This window comes from Melospiza georgiana, chromosome 19, assembly GCF_028018845.1.
Source record: "Melospiza georgiana isolate bMelGeo1 chromosome 19, bMelGeo1.pri, whole genome shotgun sequence".
In the NCBI taxonomy this organism is placed as follows: domain Eukaryota; kingdom Metazoa; phylum Chordata; class Aves; order Passeriformes; family Passerellidae; genus Melospiza; species Melospiza georgiana.
In genome coordinates, this window is record NC_080448.1 from 1637205 (window position 1) to 1662461 (window position 25257).

The 25257-nt window shown below is 53.1% G+C and overlaps 1 pseudogene; it reads left to right on the forward strand.

The window, feature by feature from the left end:
- Positions 1-9611: 9611 nt before the first annotated feature.
- On the forward strand, positions 9612-15463 carry LOC131091660 (Fc receptor-like protein 3; annotated as a pseudogene).
- The last annotated feature ends 9794 nt before the right edge of the window (positions 15464-25257 follow it).

The following is a 25257-nucleotide window of genomic DNA, read 5'->3' on the forward strand; positions in this document are numbered from 1 at the left end:
GGCAGCAAAGTTGTGTCACTTTTGCGGCCCTCTTGGGATGCCTTTTACAGCTGCAGTGTGCCTGGAGCTAAGGGCTTCCTAGTTTTAAAAATCCTAGCCCTAGGCCTTAAGCCTAACACTAACCCTGGGAAGGTAAATCAGCCTGGTGTTAGGCTCCTTGCCAAGGAAAAAGTCGTGAAAGCAGCCATGTTGTGGCACTTTTGCACTCCCTTTTGGATGCCTTTCACAGCTCCAGTGTGCCTGGAGGTCTGGGCATCCTGATTTTCAAATTTATAGCCCAGGGCCTAACGCCAACCCTAAGACGAGAAAGGCAAATCGGCCAGGAATTAGGGATGTCCCTAAGGAAAAAGCTGTGCAGGCAGGCATGTTGTGGTATTTTTGCGCTCTTCTTGGGTAGTCCTTCGCTGCTGCTGTGTTCTTGGAACTCAGGGTGTCCTGGTTTAAAAGCCCTAACCCTAGGCGTAACTCTAACCCTTACCTTAGGAAGGAAAATCAGCTTATGGTTCGGGATGGTCTCATGAGAATAGCAGCAGAGGCAGCCAAGTTGTGTCACTTTTGCAGCCCTATTGGGATGCCTTTCACAGCTGCAGTGTGCCTGGAGCTAAGGGCTTCCTAGTTTTAAAAATCCTAGCCCTAGGCCTAAAGCCTAACACTAACCCTGGGAAGGTAAATCAGCCTGGTTTTAGGCTTCTTGCCAAGGAAAAAGCCGTGAAAGCAGCCATGTTGTGGCACTTTTGCACTCCCTTTTGGATGCCTTTCAAAGCTCCAGTGTGCCTGGAGCACAGGGCTTACTGATTTTAAAAATCCTAGCCTTAGGACTAACGCCAACCCTAAGATGAGAAAGGCAAATCAGCCAGGAATTAGGGACGTCCCCAAGGAAAAAGCTGTGGAGGCTGCCAAGTTGTGTCACTTTTTCACTCCCCTTGGGATGCCTTTCAAAGCTGCCATCTGGCTGGAGCTCAGGGCTTCCTGGTTTAAAAAACCTTGTCCCTAGCTGAGTCTGGAGACAGGTAATTCAGCCTAGGCTTAGCAATGGTGCCAATAGAAACGTGTGGAGGCAGCCATTTTCTGGCAATTTTGTGCTCCCCTTGGCATGACTTTCGCAGCTGCCGTGTGCCTGGAGCTCAGAGCTTGCTGGTTTAAAAAGCTCGACACCTAGGCGTAACCCTAACCCTAACACTGGTCATTTAAATCAGCCTGGGTTTAGGAATTATCCCAAGGAAAAAGCGGTGGATACAGCCATGTAGTGGCACTTTTGCGCTCCCCTTGGGATGGCTTTCACAGCTGCAGCGTGCTTGGAGCACAGCGCTTCATGGTTTAAAAAACCACAACTTTAGCCCTAACTGGAGGCTTCTAAATCAGCCTTCGTTTCGGGATGGTCCCAAGGAGAAAGCTCTGGACACAGCCAAGTTGTGGCACATTTGCTTTCCCCTTGGGATGACTTTGGCAGCTGCAGTGCCCCTGGAACTCAGGGCTTCCTGTTTGAAAAAATCCGATCCCTAGGCTGAACCCTAACCCTAACCCTAGGCAGATAAATCAGCCTAGCTATAGGGATGTTCCCAAGGAAAAAAGCGCTGGAGGGAGCATTTTGAGGCAATTTTTGGCTGCCCTTGGGAAGCCTTTCGCAGCTGCACTGGGTCTGGAGCTCAGGGTTTACTGATTTAAAAACCCTATCCCTTGGCGTGACCATAGCTGCAACTGGAGGCAAGTAAATCAGCCTAGGGACCATGATGGTCCCAAGGAAAAAGCGCTGGAGGCAGCCATGTTGTGGCACTTTTGCACTCCTCTTGGGTAGTCCTTCGCAGCTGCTGTGTTCTTGGAACTCAGGGCTTTCTGGTTAAAAAAACCCTAACCCTAGGCGTAACTCTAACCCTAACCCTAGGAAGGAAACTCAGCCTATGGTTCGGGATGGTCTCATGAGAATAGCAGCAGGGCAGCCAAGTTGTGTCACTTTTGCGGCCCTCTTGGGATGCCTTTCACAGCTGCAGTGCGCCTGGAGCTAAGGGCTTCCTAGTTTTAAAAATCCTAGCCCTAGGCCTAAAGCCTAACTCTAACCCTGGGAAGGTAAATCAGCCTGGTGTTAGGCTTCTTGCCAAGGAAAAAGTCGTGAAAGCAGACATGTTGTGGCACTTTTGCACTCTCTTTTGGATGCCTTTCACAGTTCCAGTGTGCCTGGAGGTCTGGGCATCCTGATTTTCAAATTTATAGCCCAGGGCCTAACGCCAACCCTAAGACGAGAAAGGCAAATCAGCCAGGAATTAGGGATGTCCTCAAGGAAAAAGCTGTGGAGGCAGGCATGTTGTGGTACTTTTGCGCTCTTCTTGGGTAGTCCTTCGCAACTGCTGTGTTCTTGGAACTCAGGGCTTACTGGTTAAAAGAACACTAACCCTAGGCGTAACTCTAACCCTAACCCTAGGAAGGAAAATCAGCCTATGGTTCCGGATGGTCTCATGGAAATAGCAGTGGAGGCAGCAAAGTTGTGTCACTTTTTCACACCCCTTGGGATGCCTTTGACAGCTGCCATCTGCCTGGAGCTCAGGGCTTCCTGGTTTAAAAAGCCATGTCCCTAGCTGAGACTGGAGGCAGGTAATTCAGCCTAGGCTTAGCAATGGTGCCAATGAAAACGTGTGGAGGCAGCCATTTTCTGGCACTTTTGTGCTCCCCTTGGGATGCCTTTCACAGCTGCCGTGTGCCTGGAGCTCAGAGCTTGCTGGTTTAAAAAGCTCGACACCTAGGCGTAACCCTAACCCTAACACTGGTCATTTAAATCAGCCTGGGTTTAGGAATTATCCCAAGGAAAAAGCGGTGGAGACAGCCATGTTGTGGCACTTTTGCGCTCCCCTTGGGATGCCTTTCACAGCTGCAGTGTGCTTGGAGCACAGCGCTTCCTGGTTTAAAAAACACAACTTTAGCCCTAACTGGAGGCTTCTAAATCAGCCTTCGTTTCGGGATGGTCCCAAGGAGAACGCTCTGGACACAGCCAAGTTGTGGCACATTTGCTTTCCCCTTGGGATGCCTTTGGCAACTGCAGTGCCCCTGGTACTCAGGGCTTCCTGTTTGAAAAAATCCGATCCCTAGGCTGAACCCGAACCCTAACCTTAGGCAGATAAATCAGCCTAGCTATAGGGATGTTCCCAAGGAAAAAAGCGCTGGAGGGAGCATGTTGCAGCAATTTTTGGCTGCCCTTGGGAAACCTTTCGCAGCTGCACTGGGTCTGGAGCTCAGGGTTTACTGATTTAAAAACCCTATCCCTTGGCGTGACCATAGCTGCAACTGGAGGCAAGTAAATCAGCCTAGGGTCCATGATGGTACCAAGGAAAATGCGCTGGAGGCAGCCATGTTGTGGCACTTTTGCGCCCCTCTTGGGTAGTCCTTCGCAGCTGCTGTGTACTTGGAACTCAGGGCTTTCTGGTTAAAAAAACCCTAACCCTAGGCGTAACTCTAACCCTAACCCTAGGAAGGAAAATCAGCCTATGGTTCGGGATGGTCTCATGAGAATAGCAGCTGTGGAAGCCAAGTTGTGTCACTTTTGTGCTCCCCTTTGGGATGCCTTTCACAGCTGCAGTGTGCCTGCAGCTAAGGGCTTCCTAGTTTTAAAAATCCTAGCCCTAGACCTTAAGCCTAACTCTAAACCTGGGAAGGTAAATCAGCCTGGTGTTAGGCTTCTTGCCAAGGAAAAAGTCGTGAAAGCAGCCATGTTGTGGCACTTTTGCACTCCCTTTTGGATGCCTTTCACAGCTCCAGTGTGCCTGGAGGTCTGGGTATCCTGATTTTCAAATTTATAGCCCAGGGCCTAACGCCAACCCTAAGACGAGAAAGGCAAATCAGCCAGGAATTAGGGATGTCCCCAAGGAAAAAGCTGTGGAGGCAGGCATGTTGTGGTACTTTTGCGCTCTTTTTGGGTAGTCCTTCGCAGCTGCTGTGTTCTTGGAACTCAGGGCTTTCTGGTTAAAAGAACACTAACCCTAGGCTTAACTCAAACCTCAACGCTAGGAAGGAAAATCAGCCTATGGTTCCGGATGGTCTCATGGAAATAGCAGTGGAGGCAGCAAAGTTGTGTCACTTTTTCACACCCCTTGGGATGCCTTTGACAGCTGCCATCTGCCTGGAGCTCAGGGCTTCCTGGTTTAAAAAGCCATGTCCCTAGCTGAGACTGGAGGCAGGTAATTCAGCCTAGGCTTAGCAATGGTGCCAATGAAAACGTGTGGAGGCAGCCATTTTCTGGCACTTTTGTGCTCCCCTTGGGATGCCTTTCACAGCTGCCGTGCGCCTGGAGCTCAGAGCTTGCTGGTTTAAAAAGCTCTACACCTAGGCATAACCCTAACCCTAACACTGGTCATTTAAATCAGCCTGGGTTTAGGAATTATCCCAAGGAAAAAGCGGTGGAGACAGCCATGTTGTGGCACTTTTGCGCTCCCCTTGGGATGCCTTTCACAGCTGCAGTGTGCTTGGAGCACAGCGCTTCCTGGTTTAAAAAAACACAACTTTAGCCCTAACTGGAGGCTTCTAAATCAGCCTTCGTTTCGGGATGGTCCCAAGGAGAACGCTCTGGACACAGCCAAGTTGTGGCACATTTGCTTTCCCCTTGGGATGCCTTTGGCAGCTGCAGTGCCCCTGGTACTCAGGGCTTCCTGTTTGAAAAAATCCGATCCCTAGGCTGAACCCGAACCCTAACCTTAGGCAGATAAATCAGCCTAGCTATAGGGATGTTCCCAAGGAAAAAAGCGCTGCAGGGAGCATGTTGCAGCAATTTTTGGCTGCCCTTGGGAAACCTTTCGCAGCTGCACTGTGTCTGGAGCTCAGGGTTTACTGATTTAAAAACCCTATCCCTTGGCGTGACCATAGCTGCAACTGGAGGCAAGTAAATCAGCCTAGGGTCCATGATGGTACCAAGGAAAATGCGCTGGAGGCAGCCATGTTGTGGCACTTTTGCGCCCCTCTTGGGTAGTCCTTCGCAGCTGCTGTGTACTTGGAACTCAGGGCTTTCTGGTTAAAAAAACCCTAACCCTAGGCGTAACTCTAACCCTAACCCTAGGAAGGAAAATCAGCCTATGGTTCGGGATGGTCTCATGAGAATAGCAGCTGTGGAAGCCAAGTTGTGTCACTTTTGTGCTCCCCTTTGGGATGCCTTTCACAGCTGCAGTGTGCCTGCAGCTAAGGGCTTCCTAGTTTTAAAAATCCTAGCCCTAGACCTTAAGCCTAACTCTAAACCTGGGAAGGTAAATCAGCCTGGTGTTAGGCTTCTTGCCAAGGAAAAAGTCGTGAAAGCAGCCATGTTGTGGCACTTTTGCACTCCCTTTTGGATGCCTTTCACAGCTCCAGTGTGCCTGGAGGTCTGGGTATCCTGATTTTCAAATTTATAGCCCAGGGCCTAACGCCAACCCTAAGACGAGAAAGGCAAATCAGCCAGGAATTAGGGATGTCCCCAAGGAAAAAGCTGTGGAGGCAGGCATGTTGTGGTATTTTTGCGCTCTTCTTGGGTAGTCCTTCGCAGCTGCTGTGTTCTTGGAACTCAGGGCTTTCTGGTTAAAAGAACACTAACCCTAGGCTTAACTCAAACCTCAACGCTAGGAAGGAAAATCAGCCTATGGTTCCGGATGGTCTCATGGAAATAGCAGTGGAGGCAGCAAAGTTGTGTCACTTTTTCACACCCCTTGGGATGCCTTTGACAGCTGCCATCTGCCTGGAGCTCAGGGCTTCCTGGTTTAAAAAGCCATGTCCCTAGCTGAGACTGGAGGCAGGTAATTCAGCCTAGGCTTAGCAATGGTGCCAATGAAAACGTGTGGAGGCAGCCATTTTCTGGCACTTTTGTGCTCCCCTTGGGATGCCTTTCACAGCTGCCGTGCGCCTGGAGCTCAGAGCTTGCTGGTTTAAAAAGCTCTACACCTAGGCATAACCCTAACCCTAACACTGGTCATTTAAATCAGCCTGGGTTTAGGAATTATCCCAAGGAAAAAGTGGTGGATACAGCCATGTAGTGGCACTTTTGCGCTCCCCTTGGGATGGCTTTCACAGCTGCAGCGTGCTTGGAGCACAGCGCTTCATGGTTTAAAAAACCACAACTTTAGCCCTAACTGGAGGCTTCTAAATCAGCCTTCGTTTCGGGATGGTCCCAAGGAGAAAGCTCTGGACACAGCCAAGTTGTGGCACATTTGCTTTCCCCTTGGGATGACTTTGGCAGCTGCAGTGCCCCTGGAACTCAGGGCTTCCTGTTTGAAAAAATCCGATCCCTAGGCTGAACCCTAACCCTAACCCTAGGCAGATAAATCAGCCTAGCTATAGGGATGTTCCCAAGGAAAAAAGCGCTGGAGGGAGCATTTTGAGGCAATTTTTGGCTGCCCTTGGGAAGCCTTTCGCAGCTGCACTGGGTCTGGAGCTCAGGGTTTACTGATTTAAAAACCCTATCCCTTGGCGTGACCATAGCTGCAACTGGAGGCAAGTAAATCAGCCTAGGGACCATGATGGTCCCAAGGAAAAAGCGCTGGAGGCAGCCATGTTGTGGCACTTTTGCACTCCTCTTGGGTAGTCCTTCGCAGCTGCTGTGTTCTTGGAACTCAGGGCTTTCTGGTTAAAAAAACCCTAACCCTAGGCGTAACTCTAACCCTAACCCTAGGAAGGAAACTCAGCCTATGGTTCGGGATGGTCTCATGAGAATAGCAGCAGGGCAGCCAAGTTGTGTCACTTTTGCGGCCCTCTTGGGATGCCTTTCACAGCTGCAGTGCGCCTGGAGCTAAGGGCTTCCTAGTTTTAAAAATCCTAGCCCTAGGCCTAAAGCCTAACTCTAACCCTGGGAAGGTAAATCAGCCTGGTGTTAGGCTTCTTGCCAAGGAAAAAGTCGTGAAAGCAGACATGTTGTGGCACTTTTGCACTCTCTTTTGGATGCCTTTCACAGTTCCAGTGTGCCTGGAGGTCTGGGCATCCTGATTTTCAAATTTATAGCCCAGGGCCTAACGCCAACCCTAAGACGAGAAAGGCAAATCAGCCAGGAATTAGGGATGTCCTCAAGGAAAAAGCTGTGGAGGCAGGCATGTTGTGGTACTTTTGCGCTCTTCTTGGGTAGTCCTTCGCAACTGCTGTGTTCTTGGAACTCAGGGCTTACTGGTTAAAAGAACACTAACCCTAGGCGTAACTCTAACCCTAACCCTAGGAAGGAAAATCAGCCTATGGTTCCGGATGGTCTCATGGAAATAGCAGTGGAGGCAGCAAAGTTGTGTCACTTTTTCACACCCCTTGGGATGCCTTTGACAGCTGCCATCTGCCTGGAGCTCAGGGCTTCCTGGTTTAAAAAGCCATGTCCCTAGCTGAGACTGGAGGCAGGTAATTCAGCCTAGGCTTAGCAATGGTGCCAATGAAAACGTGTGGAGGCAGCCATTTTCTGGCACTTTTGTGCTCCCCTTGGGATGCCTTTCACAGCTGCCGTGTGCCTGGAGCTCAGAGCTTGCTGGTTTAAAAAGCTCGACACCTAGGCGTAACCCTAACCCTAACACTGGTCATTTAAATCAGCCTGGGTTTAGGAATTATCCCAAGGAAAAAGCGGTGGAGACAGCCATGTTGTGGCACTTTTGCGCTCCCCTTGGGATGCCTTTCACAGCTGCAGTGTGCTTGGAGCACAGCGCTTCCTGGTTTAAAAAACACAACTTTAGCCCTAACTGGAGGCTTCTAAATCAGCCTTCGTTTCGGGATGGTCCCAAGGAGAACGCTCTGGACACAGCCAAGTTGTGGCACATTTGCTTTCCCCTTGGGATGCCTTTGGCAACTGCAGTGCCCCTGGTACTCAGGGCTTCCTGTTTGAAAAAATCCGATCCCTAGGCTGAACCCGAACCCTAACCTTAGGCAGATAAATCAGCCTAGCTATAGGGATGTTCCCAAGGAAAAAAGCGCTGGAGGGAGCATGTTGCAGCAATTTTTGGCTGCCCTTGGGAAACCTTTCGCAGCTGCACTGGGTCTGGAGCTCAGGGTTTACTGATTTAAAAACCCTATCCCTTGGCGTGACCATAGCTGCAACTGGAGGCAAGTAAATCAGCCTAGGGTCCATGATGGTACCAAGGAAAATGCGCTGGAGGCAGCCATGTTGTGGCACTTTTGCGCCCCTCTTGGGTAGTCCTTCGCAGCTGCTGTGTACTTGGAACTCAGGGCTTTCTGGTTAAAAAAACCCTAACCCTAGGCGTAACTCTAACCCTAACCCTAGGAAGGAAAATCAGCCTATGGTTCGGGATGGTCTCATGAGAATAGCAGCTGTGGAAGCCAAGTTGTGTCACTTTTGTGCTCCCCTTTGGGATGCCTTTCACAGCTGCAGTGTGCCTGCAGCTAAGGGCTTCCTAGTTTTAAAAATCCTAGCCCTAGACCTTAAGCCTAACTCTAAACCTGGGAAGGTAAATCAGCCTGGTGTTAGGCTTCTTGCCAAGGAAAAAGTCGTGAAAGCAGCCATGTTGTGGCACTTTTGCACTCCCTTTTGGATGCCTTTCACAGCTCCAGTGTGCCTGGAGGTCTGGGTATCCTGATTTTCAAATTTATAGCCCAGGGCCTAACGCCAACCCTAAGACGAGAAAGGCAAATCAGCCAGGAATTAGGGATGTCCCCAAGGAAAAAGCTGTGGAGGCAGGCATGTTGTGGTACTTTTGCGCTCTTTTTGGGTAGTCCTTCGCAGCTGCTGTGTTCTTGGAACTCAGGGCTTTCTGGTTAAAAGAACACTAACCCTAGGCTTAACTCAAACCTCAACGCTAGGAAGGAAAATCAGCCTATGGTTCCGGATGGTCTCATGGAAATAGCAGTGGAGGCAGCAAAGTTGTGTCACTTTTTCACACCCCTTGGGATGCCTTTGACAGCTGCCATCTGCCTGGAGCTCAGGGCTTCCTGGTTTAAAAAGCCATGTCCCTAGCTGAGACTGGAGGCAGGTAATTCAGCCTAGGCTTAGCAATGGTGCCAATGAAAACGTGTGGAGGCAGCCATTTTCTGGCACTTTTGTGCTCCCCTTGGGATGCCTTTCACAGCTGCCGTGCGCCTGGAGCTCAGAGCTTGCTGGTTTAAAAAGCTCTACACCTAGGCATAACCCTAACCCTAACACTGGTCATTTAAATCAGCCTGGGTTTAGGAATTATCCCAAGGAAAAAGCGGTGGAGACAGCCATGTTGTGGCACTTTTGCGCTCCCCTTGGGATGCCTTTCACAGCTGCAGTGTGCTTGGAGCACAGCGCTTCCTGGTTTAAAAAAACACAACTTTAGCCCTAACTGGAGGCTTCTAAATCAGCCTTCGTTTCGGGATGGTCCCAAGGAGAACGCTCTGGACACAGCCAAGTTGTGGCACATTTGCTTTCCCCTTGGGATGCCTTTGGCAGCTGCAGTGCCCCTGGTACTCAGGGCTTCCTGTTTGAAAAAATCCGATCCCTAGGCTGAACCCGAACCCTAACCTTAGGCAGATAAATCAGCCTAGCTATAGGGATGTTCCCAAGGAAAAAAGCGCTGCAGGGAGCATGTTGCAGCAATTTTTGGCTGCCCTTGGGAAACCTTTCGCAGCTGCACTGGGTCTGGAGCTCAGGGTTTACTGATTTAAAAACCCTATCCCTTGGCGTGACCATAGCTGCAACTGGAGGCAAGTAAATCAGCCTAGGGTCCATGATGGTACCAAGGAAAATGCGCTGGAGGCAGCCATGTTGTGGCACTTTTGCGCCCCTCTTGGGTAGTCCTTCGCAGCTGCTGTGTACTTGGAACTCAGGGCTTTCTGGTTAAAAAAACCCTAACCCTAGGCGTAACTCTAACCCTAACCCTAGGAAGGAAAATCAGCCTATGGTTCGGGATGGTCTCATGAGAATAGCAGCTGTGGAAGCCAAGTTGTGTCACTTTTGTGCTCCCCTTTGGGATGCCTTTCACAGCTGCAGTGTGCCTGCAGCTAAGGGCTTCCTAGTTTTAAAAATCCTAGCCCTAGACCTTAAGCCTAACTCTAAACCTGGGAAGGTAAATCAGCCTGGTGTTAGGCTTCTTGCCAAGGAAAAAGTCGTGAAAGCAGCCATGTTGTGGCACTTTTGCACTCCCTTTTGGATGCCTTTCACAGCTCCAGTGTGCCTGGAGGTCTGGGTATCCTGATTTTCAAATTTATAGCCCAGGGCCTAACGCCAACCCTAAGACGAGAAAGGCAAATCAGCCAGGAATTAGGGATGTCCCCAAGGAAAAAGCTGTGGAGGCAGGCATGTTGTGGTATTTTTGCGCTCTTCTTGGGTAGTCCTTCGCAGCTGCTGTGTTCTTGGAACTCAGGGCTTTCTGGTTAAAAGAACACTAACCCTAGGCTTAACTCAAACCTCAACGCTAGGAAGGAAAATCAGCCTATGGTTCCGGATGGTCTCATGGAAATAGCAGTGGAGGCAGCAAAGTTGTGTCACTTTTTCACACCCCTTGGGATGCCTTTGACAGCTGCCATCTGCCTGGAGCTCAGGGCTTCCTGGTTTAAAAAGCCATGTCCCTAGCTGAGACTGGAGGCAGGTAATTCAGCCTAGGCTTAGCAATGGTGCCAATGAAAACGTGTGGAGGCAGCCATTTTCTGGCACTTTTGTGCTCCCCTTGGGATGCCTTTCACAGCTGCCGTGCGCCTGGAGCTCAGAGCTTGCTGGTTTAAAAAGCTCTACACCTAGGCATAACCCTAACCCTAACACTGGTCATTTAAATCAGCCTGGGTTTAGGAATTATCCCAAGGAAAAAGCGGTGGAGACAGCCATGTAGTGGCACTTTTGCGCTCCCCTTGGGATGCCTTTCACAGCTGCAGTGTGCTTGGAGCACAGCGCTTCCTGGTTTAAAAAAACACAACTTTAGCCCTAACTGGAGGCTTCTAAATCAGCCTTCGTTTCGGGATGGTCCCAAGGAGAACGCTCTGGACACAGCCAAGTTGTGGCACATTTGCTTTCCCCTTGGGATGCCTTTGGCAGCTGCAGTGCCCCTGGAACTCAGGGCTTCCTGTTTGAAAAAATCCGATCTCTAGGCTGAACCGTAACCCTAACCCTAGGCAGATAAATCAGCCTGGCTATAGGGATGTTCCCAAGGAAAAAAGCGCTGGAGGGAGCATGTTGCAGCAATTTTTGGCTGCCCTTGGGAAGACTTTCACAGCTGCACTGGGTCTGGAGCTCAGGGTTTACTGATTTAAAAACCCTATCCCTTGGCGTGACCATAGCTGCAACTGGAGGCAAGTAAATCAGCCTAGGGTCCATGATGGTCCCAAGGAAAAAGCGCTGGAGGCAGCCATGTTGTCGCACTTTTGCGCCCCTCTTGGGTCGTCCTTCGCAGCCTCTTTGTTTATGGAACTCAGGGTGTCCTGGTTTAAAAGCCCTAACCCGAGGCGTAACTCTAACCCTAACCCTAGGAAGGAAAATAAGCCTATGGTTCGGGATGGTCTCATGAGAATAGCAGCAGTGGAAGCCAAGTTGTGTCACTTTTACGCTCCCCTTGGGATGCCTTTCACAGCTGCAGTGTGCCTGCAGCTAAGGGTTTCCTAGTTTTAAAAATCCTAGCCCTAGGCCTAAAGCCTAACTCTAACCCTGGGAAGGTAAATCAGCCTGGTGTTAGGCTTCTTGCCAAGGAAAAAGCCGTGAAAGCAGCCATGTTGTGGCACTTTTGCATTCCCTTTTGGATGCCTTTCACAGCTCCAGTGTGCCTGGAGCACAGGGCTTCCTGATTTTAAAAATCCTAGCCTTAGGCCTATCGCCAACCCTAAGACGAGAAAGGCAAATCAGCCAGGGATTAGGGATGTCCCCAAGGAAAAAGCTGTGGAGGCAGGCATGTTTTGGGGGGGCATCCCTGGGCACCCCATTCCTCTGGAAACCCATCCCATGCTCCCTGCACCACCTCAGACTCCAAATTCTGGCCCCACCATATCCCCACCATGTCCCACCATCACCCCCATGTCCCACAGTGTCCCCACCCTGCCCCCATCCTGTCCCCATTCTGCCCCTACCAATGGCCACCTACACGTGGGACAGACGTGACCTTGCTTCCTTGCCCTTCATCCGAAGAGCTGCCAGCCAGGGGAGCGGTGGCCACAGCAGCGAGTGACAGCCAGTGCACATGGCTGGGGACACCGGGATGGCCGGGAAGGTGGCGCTGCTCCTGTGGGGTGAGTGCCCCGGGCACAGGCCTGACACCTTGGGGATGGGCCCTGGTGAGGCAGAGACTGGTGGGGAGGGGGCACGGGGGAGCTGCTGGGTCCCCTGAGGTCACAAAAGGCTGCAGAGCCAGAGGAAGAGGTGACGAGGGCCTTGGGATCAGGAGAAGCGGGACAGTAATGGGGGGATAGGGATTTGGGGACTATCATGGGTCTTGTGGGGGTGACCACTGCAACCACTGCTGAGTCTCCATTTCCGTACGTCCAATGTGTCCCAATGTCCTAACTGAGCAAGGGCTAGTCAGTGTGTCTCTGTCCCCAAGGCGTACATGCCACAATATGACAGTTTATGGACAGCCCCCACACCCAGTCCCTCCCTGCCAATGTCCCTGTGATGCCACCCTCACTGAGCCCTGTCCCTTCTCCCTTCCAGTCCAGACCCTCGGCCTCGCTGGTGAGTCCTCACAGGTGCCATTGCCCCCACCCCGCAGTTCCCAGCCCCACACTGCCCCTGGCAGGCTGGTGTCCCCTGTCACCCACAGGTGCCCAGACCACCCAGCTCCTGGTGGAGCCCTCCTGGAGGCCTGCGGTGCTGTGGGACCGGGTGACACTGACCTGCAAGGGCTCGGGCACTGCCCAGGCCACCACCTGGTACAAGGACGGGCAGCGCTGGGGGCAGCAGGGACCGGACCACTTCACTGTCACCAAGAGCTGCACCTCCTGTGTGACCAGAGCCTGTCCCCAGCACACGGGGACATCCCAGAGCATCTCAGAGCAGATGGACCCCTGTTCTGGATTCAGGGAACCCTGCTGCACTGGATGTGTTCCAATTCGAGGGTCCTTGAGAAAATTGAATGCCACAGGTGTCCTAAGACTCCCATGTTCCACAGCCCGACTGGTGCTGCAGGTGCCGGCGCAGGAGCTGCTGGAGGTGGACACGGTGACACTGTGCTGCCGGCGCTGGGAGAACATGTCAGTCACCGGGGTGCGATTCTACCATGGGGACAAGGAGGTGGGGAGGTCCCTCAATGGGACCGAGCTGTCCCTGTCCCCTCTGCAGCTGAACCACAGTGGCCGCTACAGCTGCGGGGGCCAGGTGGACTCTGAGGTGGCACCGTGGGCGCACTCGGCTTCAGTGACAGTGACAGTGCACAGTGAGCACCCCACAGTCGCCACCCTGACACCCTCACAGCCCCTCCCCAGGGACTTGGGCTCACAAATCTCCCTCCCCACTCCTTCCCAGAGCTCTTCTCGGTGCCGGTGCTGGAGGGTCCCCCTTATCTTACTGTGGGATCCCCCCTGACTCTCAGCTGCCTCAGCACCCCCAGCCCCCTGCGGCCCCAAGCCTCCCTCCTGCACGGGACGGGCAGGTGGTGGGGGACCCGCAGGGGTCCCCACAGCTGCTGGTGCCCACCGTGGGGGTCTTCCACTTGGGGAATTACAGCTGCCAGGTGCAATCTGAGGGTGGGGCTGTGCGGAAGAGCAGCGCCCAGCTCTGCATCACGGTGCGCAGTGAGTGTGGGGATGGGCACAGCGAGCCTCCACAGCCTCCTCGGGGGCCCCTGCCCTGTCTGGGGATCCCCATAACTACCCGGGTTCCCCATCCTTTCCTGGGTACCTCACCAGATCTCCCAGCCCTATGTGGGTACCCCCATCTTTCCTGTAATCTTTTTCCACATCCCCTCATTCCTGCTGGGGCCACCCTCTGTGTCCCCGCATTCCTCACTGGGATCCCTTCATCTCTCCCTGATTCAACCTCAGCCCTCTCTGATCTCCCTCCATGGTCCTCAAGTCTGACCATTCCCTCTCTGGTTTTACATACTCTTCCTGGTGTCTCCCCATCTTCCTCTCCAGGTTACTCATCCTTGAGCCCTCCATCATTCCTTGGGGTCCTGTTCCAAGCCCCCCTCCTATCTCTGTGCCTCCTTTTCTTCACTATGGTCCCACTTGTGCTCTCCCATCCCTCCCCCCCATAGGTCTCTCACTGTTCCCTGGTGTCTCCCCATCCAAGAGGTCCCACCCTTGGTGGTGTCCCTGTCAGTGCAGCCCTCTGGGGGACAGGTGGCATGCAGGGAGTGACTGGTGCTGAGCTGTGCGGTGGCTGTGGGTCCCCTGTCCTTCTCCTGGCACCGGGAGGGCTCAGGAGCACTGCTGGGAACCGGCCCCCGCCTGGAGCTGTGCCATGCTGGGGACAATGACAGCGGCCAGTCCCGGTGCCGGGTCAGCGACAGGGACAGCGTGGCTGAGAGTGACCCCCTGAATGTCACCGTACTGGGCACGCAGGACCCTCAGGATGGGCGTGACCCCTCCCATGGTACCCCATCTCACCTCTCCCGGTGCCAGCCCTGTCTGTGTCCCCACAGTGCCCGTGGACAATGCCACCATCACCCCTGGTCCCCTGTCACACCAGGTGCGTGCAGGTGACAACGTGACCCTGCGCTGCTCAGTGCAGGTGGGCTCAGCCCCTGTCACCTTCATCTGGCTGCACAATGGGCAGGAGGTGGCCCGGGGTCCCCTCCTGGAGCTCGGGGACATGAATGTGGGACATTCGGGCACCTACCAGTGCGTGGCCACCAACCAGCTGGGACAGGACGGGCACCGCGTGTTCCGGGCACTCAGCCCTGAGCTGGCCCTGGAGGTGACACCTGGCTCACCCTGGGTCACAGGTGGGGTCACATGGGGTCACCAGGGTGCTCAGTACCTCCAGGGTTCAGGGTCATTTCAGTGTGTCCCCTCTGTCCCCAGATGTGGCTGTGAATGTCGGGAGGACCCTCCTGTTCCTGCTCCTGGCTGTCATTGGGGGCTGTCACTGGTGGCACCACTGGGGTGGGTGACAATGGGGGGTAGGGGTCCTGGAGTTAGGTGAAGCCCCCAGCATGGGGGCAGAGTTCAGGAATCGGGTGGGAATGAGGGCTGCAGTGGGGATTTGGGGGTCCTGTGGTTGGTTGGAGCTGCTGAGGTCCCAGGAAGGTTCAGGGGTCCTGGTGTCCCCACTGTCACCCCCTCTCCCTTCCCTTGCAGCCACCAGGAAGCCCCAGCACATGTGAGTGGGGGCCTCTGTCTGGGACTCTGCTTTCCCTCTTCCCAGAAACCACCCAGATCCACCTCCTTATCACCCCCAGGACCCCCCTGGTGGTGGGAGCTGTGTGGACCCCCATTTTGTGGGCACTGAGTGGGCAGAGGGTGAGTACAGGGGGGGACAGGGACACATCACCCATGGGTATCACTCCCACACAGGTCCTCACAACTGGTGTCACTCTCACGGCCCCCACGGGTGTCCTTCGGTCCTGCCCCACCTCGGGATCCACAAGTGACCAACGCGGAGCTGTCGGGATCCGACAAGGGATATTGGGACCCCCGTGACTACGAGAGCGTGCTGTGACACTGGTGGCACTTGGGGTCCCTGCCTCAGGGCACTCCCCGTGTGCACCCCCGACCCCCAGATCTTATGTTTCTGTGCCTGGGGGGGTGGCAATGAGTGGGGGGGTCGGATGTGGGGCTGCCCAGAGCTCCCCATTCCAGTGCTCCCAGTGCTCCCTGTACCCCCAGGGGCTCCCCTTTACCTGCACCCCCCACCAGTGCCAGGGGGCACAGGAGCCTTGTCCCTCTTATTGGACCCAAACCGCAGCTTTTGATGAAACTGGGGGGTTTTTGTTTGTTAATCTCTGCGTAGTCAGCTTGGCAACGAACAAGGAGGATCCCGCTCAGGTTGTTGAGCAGATCCTTGTGGGAATCGCAGGATTTTTGGGGCTCCCTCAGTCCCGTGGGAGTCACCCCACAGCACCGCCGCAAACAGCACCCCCTGCCGGTTTCCAGGGAAACCGCACCCCCTGTTTTCAAGGCAACACACACCCCGTTCTCATAGCAACAGCATCCCATCTCTATGGCAACCGTCCCCCGTTCTCATGTCAGCAGCCCCCTTTCCCCACGCCCCTAAGCCCCTCAATCCCATGGCAACAACACCCTTCTGTTCCCATGGCAACAGCCTTTCCCAATTCCCACACCCACAGCCCCCTCATTACCATGGCAACAGCCAGCACCCTCCCATTCCCATGCCTACACCCCCCCATTCCCACGGAAACAGCCCTCCAGGCCAATGGCACCTGTAGCCCCCATTCCCATGCCCACCTCTCCCCGTTCCCATGGTAACAGCCTCTCGGTTTCCATGACAACCCCCCCTTCCCATGACAACAGCCCTGTTCCCATGGCAACCTCTTGTTCCCAAGCCTACAGCGCATGTGCCGCACTGTCCCCGCCTCTCTATGTCTCTGACTACATTTTCCACCATCCTCTGCGGCCCGCAGCGCGCTGACAGCACTGGGCAGCTCCACGGACTCGATTTCCCATCGTACTCTGCAGTGCAAGCAGGAGGGGCGGGTCCCTACGGCGGCCGTCGTGGGCCAAGTGTCGTGACGCGGGCCGTGCGCGGACACCAAGGTGGCGGACGAGGAGGACTAAGCGTGGCCGGAGGTGCAGAATGGGGCTGGGGAGGGACTCCCGGGCGGGCCCCGCGTCGTCCATGAAACAGATAAAACCTCTTGTTCGTTACACAATAGGCAACCATGTGATTGAGAAATACATGGTCAGCCGTATAATTATGATTAAGAGATACATGGTCAACCATGTGATTAAGAAATACATAACCGCATAACCTAAAAATAATATATATCAAGTTACTATTGTTTGCTATAATTCAACCATGTATTGCGTAAATACTAACCATGCGAAAGGCTAAGGTTTTAGGAACTAAGGAGAGCTAACCAAGCAATAGGAACCAGCCAAACATTCCCCATATAAGGAAGGCAAGAGCTCCGAGGTCAAGAGTACAGGCCTGAGGAAGACTTCAAGCCTTCATCCAGCGACCACCAGAGGGTAGAAGACGACCCCCTAGCAACAATTGGAGCATGCGCCAAGGGAAGAACACGCCTACGGAAATGGACTAGTATAAAAAGGGGGACTTGTGAGATACTGGCGCGGCAGTTGGTGGAGCAGGGACTCCTCTGTCGCCCAGCGCTGAATCTTTTGCTCATGATGTATGCAATGAATTAATAAATTCAAATTGGAAATCTCACTCCTTTTGAGTCCATTTATAACAGTCCGCATCGTCAAGTCCTGGTCGGGTTACGGCTTTAATGTTCACGGGCAAGTGAGTGAAGGCGGGTAGTAGCTCAGCATCAACAGCGAGCTGTACGTGCCGCTGCAGCGCGTCAGCGCCGTGCTGAGCGGAGGAGCCGCCGACCGCGCCAGGGTGTGCAAGGGGGACCTGGCATCCTGGAGGTGTGAGCATGGGGGGGCCGCCCAGCCACAGCCTCCCGGCAGCCGGGCCCGGGAACGCGCCCCACACACAGGGGCAGTCCTGCGGGTGCAGGAATGGGGGTCCTGAGGGGGCCATGAGGGGGCTGGGGGCCATGAGGGGGCTCTGGGGCCATGAGGGGGCTCTGAGGGGCCCGGGCTGAGGGGACACCAAGCCCTTGGTGCGGTGTTGGGGTGCTGAGGGTCTCTGCAGGGCCTTGGGTGAGAGGGTCATGAGGGGGATTGGGACCCCCGGCCATTGGGAGGTTTTGGGGGTCATGAGGGGGTTGAGGATCATGTGATGAGGAGGGACTGAGACCCCCAGCCCTTGCTGGGGGTTTGGGGGGATCCTGAGGGGGCTGAGCACCCTTTGGTGAGGTTTGGGGGTGTTGGGAGCTCTGAGGGTCTCCTGGTGAGGGTGTGACTGGGGAGGAGGGGGAGCCCCTGACCCTTGGTGGGGATTTGGGTGTCCTGAGGGGGATGAGGGTTCCCTGGTGAGGATGTCGTGAGAAGGGGTTGAGACCCCTGGCCCTTGAAGGAGATCTGGGAGTCCTGAGGAGGCACCAAGTGGGCAGAAGATCCCTTGGTGAGGTTTAGGGGGTCCAAAAGGGGGGTCTTGAGGGGGCTGAGGGTGCCTTGCTGAGGGTATCATGAGACCTCAGCCTTTGAGGGGAATTTGGGGTGTTCTTATGGGGGTGCTGAGCCCAGACTGAGCCCCACAACCCTCGCTGGGGGTTTTGGGTGGGGGTCTTACAAGAGAACCCTTGGATTTCATTGTGGGGACCCTCCTGAGGAGGTTGGGAGGGAATTTTTAGGGATAAACCCCTTGGATTTCAATGTAGAGACTCCTAGAAAGGGCAGAGGGCGTTTTTAGGGATGAATCCCTCAGATTTCAGTGTCAGGACCATCCTGGGGAGGGCAAAGGGGCATTTTTAGGGATAAACCCCTTGGATTCCAACCTGTAGACGCTTCCTTCCCATTCCTGGCTCTTGTGTTTTCCAGCTGCTGCTTTTTCACACTCAAAATTGTAACTTTGCCCCAGAAAACACCTTCCCATGGGAATATTCCTGCTGTGTGGAAACTCATCTTCCTTTCCCCCTAAAAAGTCCTTAAACTTTGTGGCTGAAATCCCTCAAACCCCAGCATGGGGTTCGGTTTTCAGGGATCCCTCCAGATCCTCCCACTGTCGCACTTCACTCTGGGTCCTTGAAGTCCAATTACTGATTAATTCCAGGGATTTCCGAGCTGCAGGAATGTTTTGCTGCCAGCCTGGAAGTCCAAGGGGTGTGAGGAGCTGTCAGGACCTGCCCGTGGCCGGTGAATCCCGCAGAAATCCCAGCTGGGATTTGGCTCTGTCCCAGCTGACCCAAATTCCTGATTCTTTGATTTTTCCGTTCAGGAGAAGTGCTAGGAGCAGGAGAAATTCTGTACCTGGATGTGCCAATTGGGGGAGCAGCATTCCCAGGCTGAGGGGGGAGGGTTTTGTGGGCACTGGGATGAAATTTTCCCTCATTTTTGAGCGTTTTGGGGAACATTTAAAAAGCTGAGTTTGGCATGAGAGACAGGTATGGAGCTTGGTGCTGGAATTTTGGGGTTCAGTGGCCTGTCCCAGGTGAGGACTGGGGGATGGTGTATGAAATAATTAAGCCCTGGGGTTAATGATGGTTAATGAGGGTTTGCTTGTGGTCTCCCAATCCTGGTATCCCTATGGGAGGTGGAAGGATTGGGAATTTCCTCTTGGTTTATCCAATTATTTCCTGGGAGCAGTGGCTTTAATTTGTCCCTTTGTCCTGTAGGGCTGTCAGGTTGGCTCTTGCTCTATTCCAGTATTGATGTATCCCAATATTCAATATTCCAATATTTATGTATCCCAACATTTCAATATTCCAGTATTCCCGTATCCCAATATTTCCATAATCCAGTGTTCCTGCATTCCAGTATTTCAATTTCCCAACTACCCTGTTTTCCAATATTTCAATATTCCAGTATTCCAATTTTCCAATAGCCTTGCATCCCAGTATTTCAATATTCCTATATTTCAGTATTCCTGTGTACCAAAAATTCAAGATTCCAATATTTCAGTATTCCTGTGTTCCAATATTTCAATATTCCTATATTTCAATATTACAGTTTTTGATATTCCAATATTTCTCTATTTCAATATCCCAGTATTCCAATACTGCTGTATTCCTATTTCCCTATATTCCAATACACCAATATTCCTATAACTCAATGTCCCCATATTCCAATATCCCTGTTTTTCAATATTCCAAGATTACCCAGTTCCCATAGCCTGGCACTCCCATCTTTTTCTGCAGAAACCACCCCAAAATTCCCGAGTCCCATCCCTGTTCTGGCAGCATGAAAGCCCCCTCATTTTCCTCAGCTCTGTGAAAATCCCAACTCCTGGAATTCCTGGAGGAGGAAACAATAACCCAGGAGTCCCAAAATAGCTCTGATTTCCCTTCCTTTCACAGGAGCAGCGGGATTGGGGTGGGAAATCCGCTCTCCCGACCATCCCGGTTCCTCCAGAGGAAACTCCCCAAAATCCAGGCCCTGGAGCTCCGGGAGGAGCTGCCTGGGTGGATTTGGGATGTTCAGAGTGTTGATTCCAGGCAGGATTTCCTTCCCACCTTGTAGAATTCCCAACAGACAGGCCCCGAGGAAGGGAATTTTTGCGGAGGAAGAGCCTGAGCGAGGAGGTTGTTCTGCTCCTGAGGGATTCCTGCTGGGATTTATGGGGGATATTTGGGATGTGGACACTCACCCGTGGTTCTGGCACTCCACAGCTCATCCCTATCCTGGAAAACCCAGGAGATCACCCATCCAAGTGTGTTTTCCATGAAAAGCCCACTCTTCCCCATCCTTACCCAAAACCAATGGATGCTCCACATCCTTTTTCCATCCTTCCCTCCCAGATCCAGCATCCAGCTCCTCCCTGTGCCTTCCCAGGCTCTGGAATGCTCTGGAATCTGCAGGGACAGACAATGGGAGCTAATTGAGCTCTTGAGTAACGCCCGGAATGTCGATCATCACCAATCCACCAGGAAGAGAAGCTCTGGAGCTGTTTGAGGACAGGATGGAGGAAAAAGGGATTTATCCCTAACACTGAGTGGGAAAAGGGCCGGACTTAGGTGGGGTGGGCAGGGCTGGGGCATCCTGGATCCCACCAGACTCATTCCTGCTGCAGGGAAACCTCTGGAACAGGTGCAGCACTGGGAAGGTGTCAGGTTTTGATGGAATGAACTCCAGAATCAGCATCTTCCCAACATTCATGCGTGAGGCCAAAGGCTTTTCCCTCAGGAGGTTGGACTGTCCCTCTCTCCGTGGGCTCAATTTCCATTTTATGGGATGGGAGAAGCTGGCTCTGCCTTGGAAAGGTCTGGAATGGTCTCTGCACTGCAGTGGGAGCTGCTGGCTCGGCACATTGCCAGTGTTCTGCTCACCAAAGGCACTGCTGGGAATTCACCCCAGGAACAGGCAGTGGGAATTTCCTTGTCCAGAGGCTTTGAGGGGTCTTTAACCTCAGAAAATTTAAGAAATGGATTGGAAGTGGGAGCTAAAATCCCTTTGATCACCAGCTGATTTCCCATTCTTTTCTTTCCCCTTTTCCCCTTCTCCACCCCTTTTCCCCCTCTTTTCGCTCCCCTCTCTTTCCCTTCCCTCTGGAATTTCTCGGATCCTTCATGCACCCCATCCATTCCCAGGGGTCTCCATCTCCAGGATGCTCCTTGCCCAGTTCCTCACAGTGAATTCCCCTGACAGACCCCAAGTCAGAGAATTTTCCCAAATCCTGGTGGAAAATGACTCAATCCCTGTCAGAACAGGAACCCCGGAATGTTTTTCGTGTCATGGGGCCCTGGCTTATCCATGTTGGCCTGATGGGAATTCTGCTTCATCCTCATGCTTTGCCAGCAGCTCTGCTCTTCTCAATGGAAGATTGCCAGATTCCAGGATCTCCCAGCCTTTGCCAACAGCTCCATTTTTCCCAATAGAAGAATTCCAGATCCTGGCCCAGCTGTTGGATGAGATGTTTTCCACACTGCCTCCATTATATCCAGGGAATGTTGCACTGGGCTGGGGAGTTTCTTCCCAGCTCCCTGGAAAAAGGGTGGGAGAGGAATTCCATGAGAAATCCAACCTCCAGCTTCCTCCCATTGAATCCAAAGCTTTTCACATGGTAATTTCACATGGAATGAAGGAAAAAGAGGCTCTTCCATCCTGTAGTGGGAAATGCAACAACCTCCTTCTCCGGGTGAAACCCCTTCCACATTCCCAAAAAAAGGGATTTATCAGAGGAAGTTGCTCCTGGAATGCTGCTGAGAATGGCTCTCCTCAATTTCCCATCCAGCTCTAAAGCTGCCAGAATCAAAGCCATGGGGTCGGGGGGGACCCTCAGGTCCTGGCTGCCACCTGGGGCTGGGCAGAGCAGGGCTGGGCAATGGACATCCCTGTGCAGTGGGGCTGGGCCATGGCTGGGCCCCACCCTTGGATGGCCACTCCAACATCAGCCACTCCACAATACACACCACTGTCCCAACAACATCACAATATTTAATCAACAATATATAATAATATTGTAATATCAATTACAATAATATATATAATAATATAATAATAATGTATATCAATTACATTGATATACATTATATATATATATAATATATATATATATTATATATAATAATAATGTAATATCAATTCGTATAATATCCAGCGAAAGTCAACTTCCATTAACTTATTTCTCACCATATATACCAGTGAAGAACTGTTATTCCTGTTCCCACATCTTTGCCTAAAAGCCCTGTAATTTCAAAGTTATAATAGTTCAGGGAGAAAGGGGTTGTATTTTCCATTGCAAGGGAGGTTCCCATCTTGTTCAGCTTCCTTGACAGAGTTGAACAAAGAAACACCATTTCTGCCAGTTTAACCAAAGAGCTGCATTTTTGTCCCAGGAGCAGGGAACCAGGTCCTGCGCCCCCTTGGAACTGGGATGGGCACCAGTAAGCCACTTTAGTGGGTGCACTGGGAGGGGGATGGCAGGGCCACTAAGCACATGGGGGTTAAGAGGGACAAATCTGATTTTGATTTATATCACAACATATGCTACACATGAAGTGAAAAATGACTCTGTGGGTTGTCCATGTGCTTGGAGCCCTGTCCCTGGTGAGGCTTCACACAACAGAGAATCAGGGGAGAGAAACCTTCAGTGATCGGGCTGTAAGTGTGTGCTGGGGGAAGCAATGAGAGAAGTAAAGAATGATGCAAACAATTCCTATCTCATTTACTGCTCCTGTGTTGTTCACAAGTGGAATGCATTGTGGAAGATTGTTTACCTGAAGGGCGTTGGTGATTGGATTCTGGTGTGAGTGTTTTGATTCACTGACCAGTTGAATCCAGGTGTGTGTGTGTGGGGACTGTCGGCTGACAGTCATGAGATTGTGTGCTGTGGAGTGCAGTTGAGTGCTTGGCAGATTCAGTTTAGATGTAATGCACTATAATATAGAATAATACAGTATAATAGTGTAATTAATTAGCCTTCGGAAAAGATGGAGTCAGATGCATCATTCCTCCTGGACGTCGGGCAAAAATATCACTGATACTCCCCGCCCTGAACTTCTCCTCTGGATGGTCCTTCTTCTATGTCTGCACCTGTTTCTCTCTGCTTTGCTGCTTCCCCGAGGCAGCTCATTCCTGCACATCCTGGATGTTCCTTCATTGTTCCCCGATGGAGCGGATGCTGCCTGCACCCACCCGCCGCCTCTGCTGCATTTCCTGTGCTGCCCACACCACCGAGCCTGCTGCACCTGCCCACCGCAGCCCCAGCCCACGGCAGCCAGCCCAGAGCCATCAGTGCCGCAGCACCAGCCCGCAGCCAGCCCGCAGCAGCCAGCCTGCAGCCATCGCTCGCCCATGCCAGAGACACGCAGGTGCCGTCCTTGGAAATCACACCCAGCCACTCACAAAAGCCATGTGGGCTCGCCCTGGCTTGCAGCACACACACTCCATCTGCCCAGCTGATGCCCACAGAGCGCCCAGGCTCCTTGTGGTAATGCTGTCCCTGTCTTCTGTTTCTCTCTCTATCCTTTTCCCTTTCTACTCCCTTCTATCCCCCTTTGGTACGAACGCTTATCCTCCTTTATCAATAAACAGTTCTCATATATAATATTGCCACTTTTGTGCTTCATTTTCATCTGAGAAACCTTTCAGCAAGAATCCTCCCCGACTCCTCCTTTTGTAGCGGTATGGGACAGGGGTAGTGGGAATGGGGAAGCCCTGGGTGTACTGCAAGCACTGTGAGGAGAGAATGGGGCAGTCTCTGAGGGTACTTGGGCACTTGGATGGGGCTGGGGAGCCCCTGCAGGTACCAGCTAAGAGATGGGGGAGCCCTTGGGAGTAGCGGGAGAGGAAATGGGGAGCACAGAGTGCTCTGTGTAGCCTTCCCCTGACTCATGACCAACCTCCATTGGAAGGGTGGGCAACCACAGGAGCCATGGAAGGAGCACCCCCAGTGTCACCCAGTGCCTCCCACTTCCCAGAGCATCAAAATTTTTGGTGTAGATTGTCATAGATGTCCGGGGTTCCCATGGTTGCCTTTGCAGCTACATGTACGTCGCCTGAGGACCATCCATCGAGGGTGCCAGGGGGTATGGTGGGGCCCTGTGGGAATAAAGGACTGTGTGGAAGGGGATGGAAGGTGCGTGGGGTTTGGGAAAAAAGGGGGAGTGTGGTTTGAGCCACCCACTCCCCTTTCCTGGTGCTTCCTGGCAGCTGAAAAGGAAAGAGGGAAGGGGTGATTGAGGAGTTCCCAGGGCCCTGACCCCTCTCAGGAATCCTGTACCACCACAGGACCCTCAATTCTCCTCAGGACCTCCAAGCATCCCTGAAGCCCCCAAGAATCAATGAACCTTCCCAGTGGCCCCAAACAAATCACCCTAAAGAACCCAAAGCCCAGAAGGGACAGAGACAATCTTAAACATTCTCAGGGCCCCTGAAAGAACCCCTAACATCCCTGCAGGTCCCTCCAGCACCTCCTCAAACCCTACAGCACCCCCAGACAAAGGCACAGTTGTGGGTCTGTGGGTCATTTCCTATGGTTCCCTAATTCTGGGGCCCTCTACAGCTCCCTAGGATCCCTGTCCCCACATTGTCACCCACCCACACTGTGCCACCAGTGCCAGGCCACAATGACACACACGAGCAGGAGTAGGAAGAAAAGGGCCCAACCAACTCCTGCGGCCACTGCAAGAAACAGAGGGGGACACATCAGCGTCACCCATCAACCCAGGGGTCCTGCAACCCCGAATGACCCTGTGTGACTCTACCTTTGTCCCTGTGTCCCCACGGTGTCACCTTCAGGACCAGCTCAGGGCTGAGTGCCCGGAACACATGATGCCCGTCCTGTCCAAGCTGGTTGGTGGCCACACACTGGTAAGTGCCCGAATGTCCCACATCGACAGCTCCAAGCTCCAGGAGGGGACCTTGGGCCACGTCCTGCCGGTTGTGCAGCCAGGTGAAGGTGACAGGGGCTGAGCCCACCTGCACCGAGCAGCGCATGGTCACAGGGACACCTGCACGCACCTGGTGTGACAGAGGACTGTGGGGGTGATGGTGGCATTGGCCACGGGCACTATGGGGACACAGACAGGGCTGAGGGCACAAGGAGGGGCTAGAATCTGGTGGGGGGGGGTTAGGGAAAAGGAGAATGAGTGTGATGGGGGATGTTGGGGATGGGGTCACACCACGCAGGCGTGAGGGGACACAAGGCAGAGGCAGGGGGACCCAAGAAAGGTGTCTGGGGGACATGCAGGTCCTCAGATAGGGCATCCAAGCAGGCTGTGGGGGCTCCCCGTGCCCATCCCCGCTCTCACTATGCACCGTGAC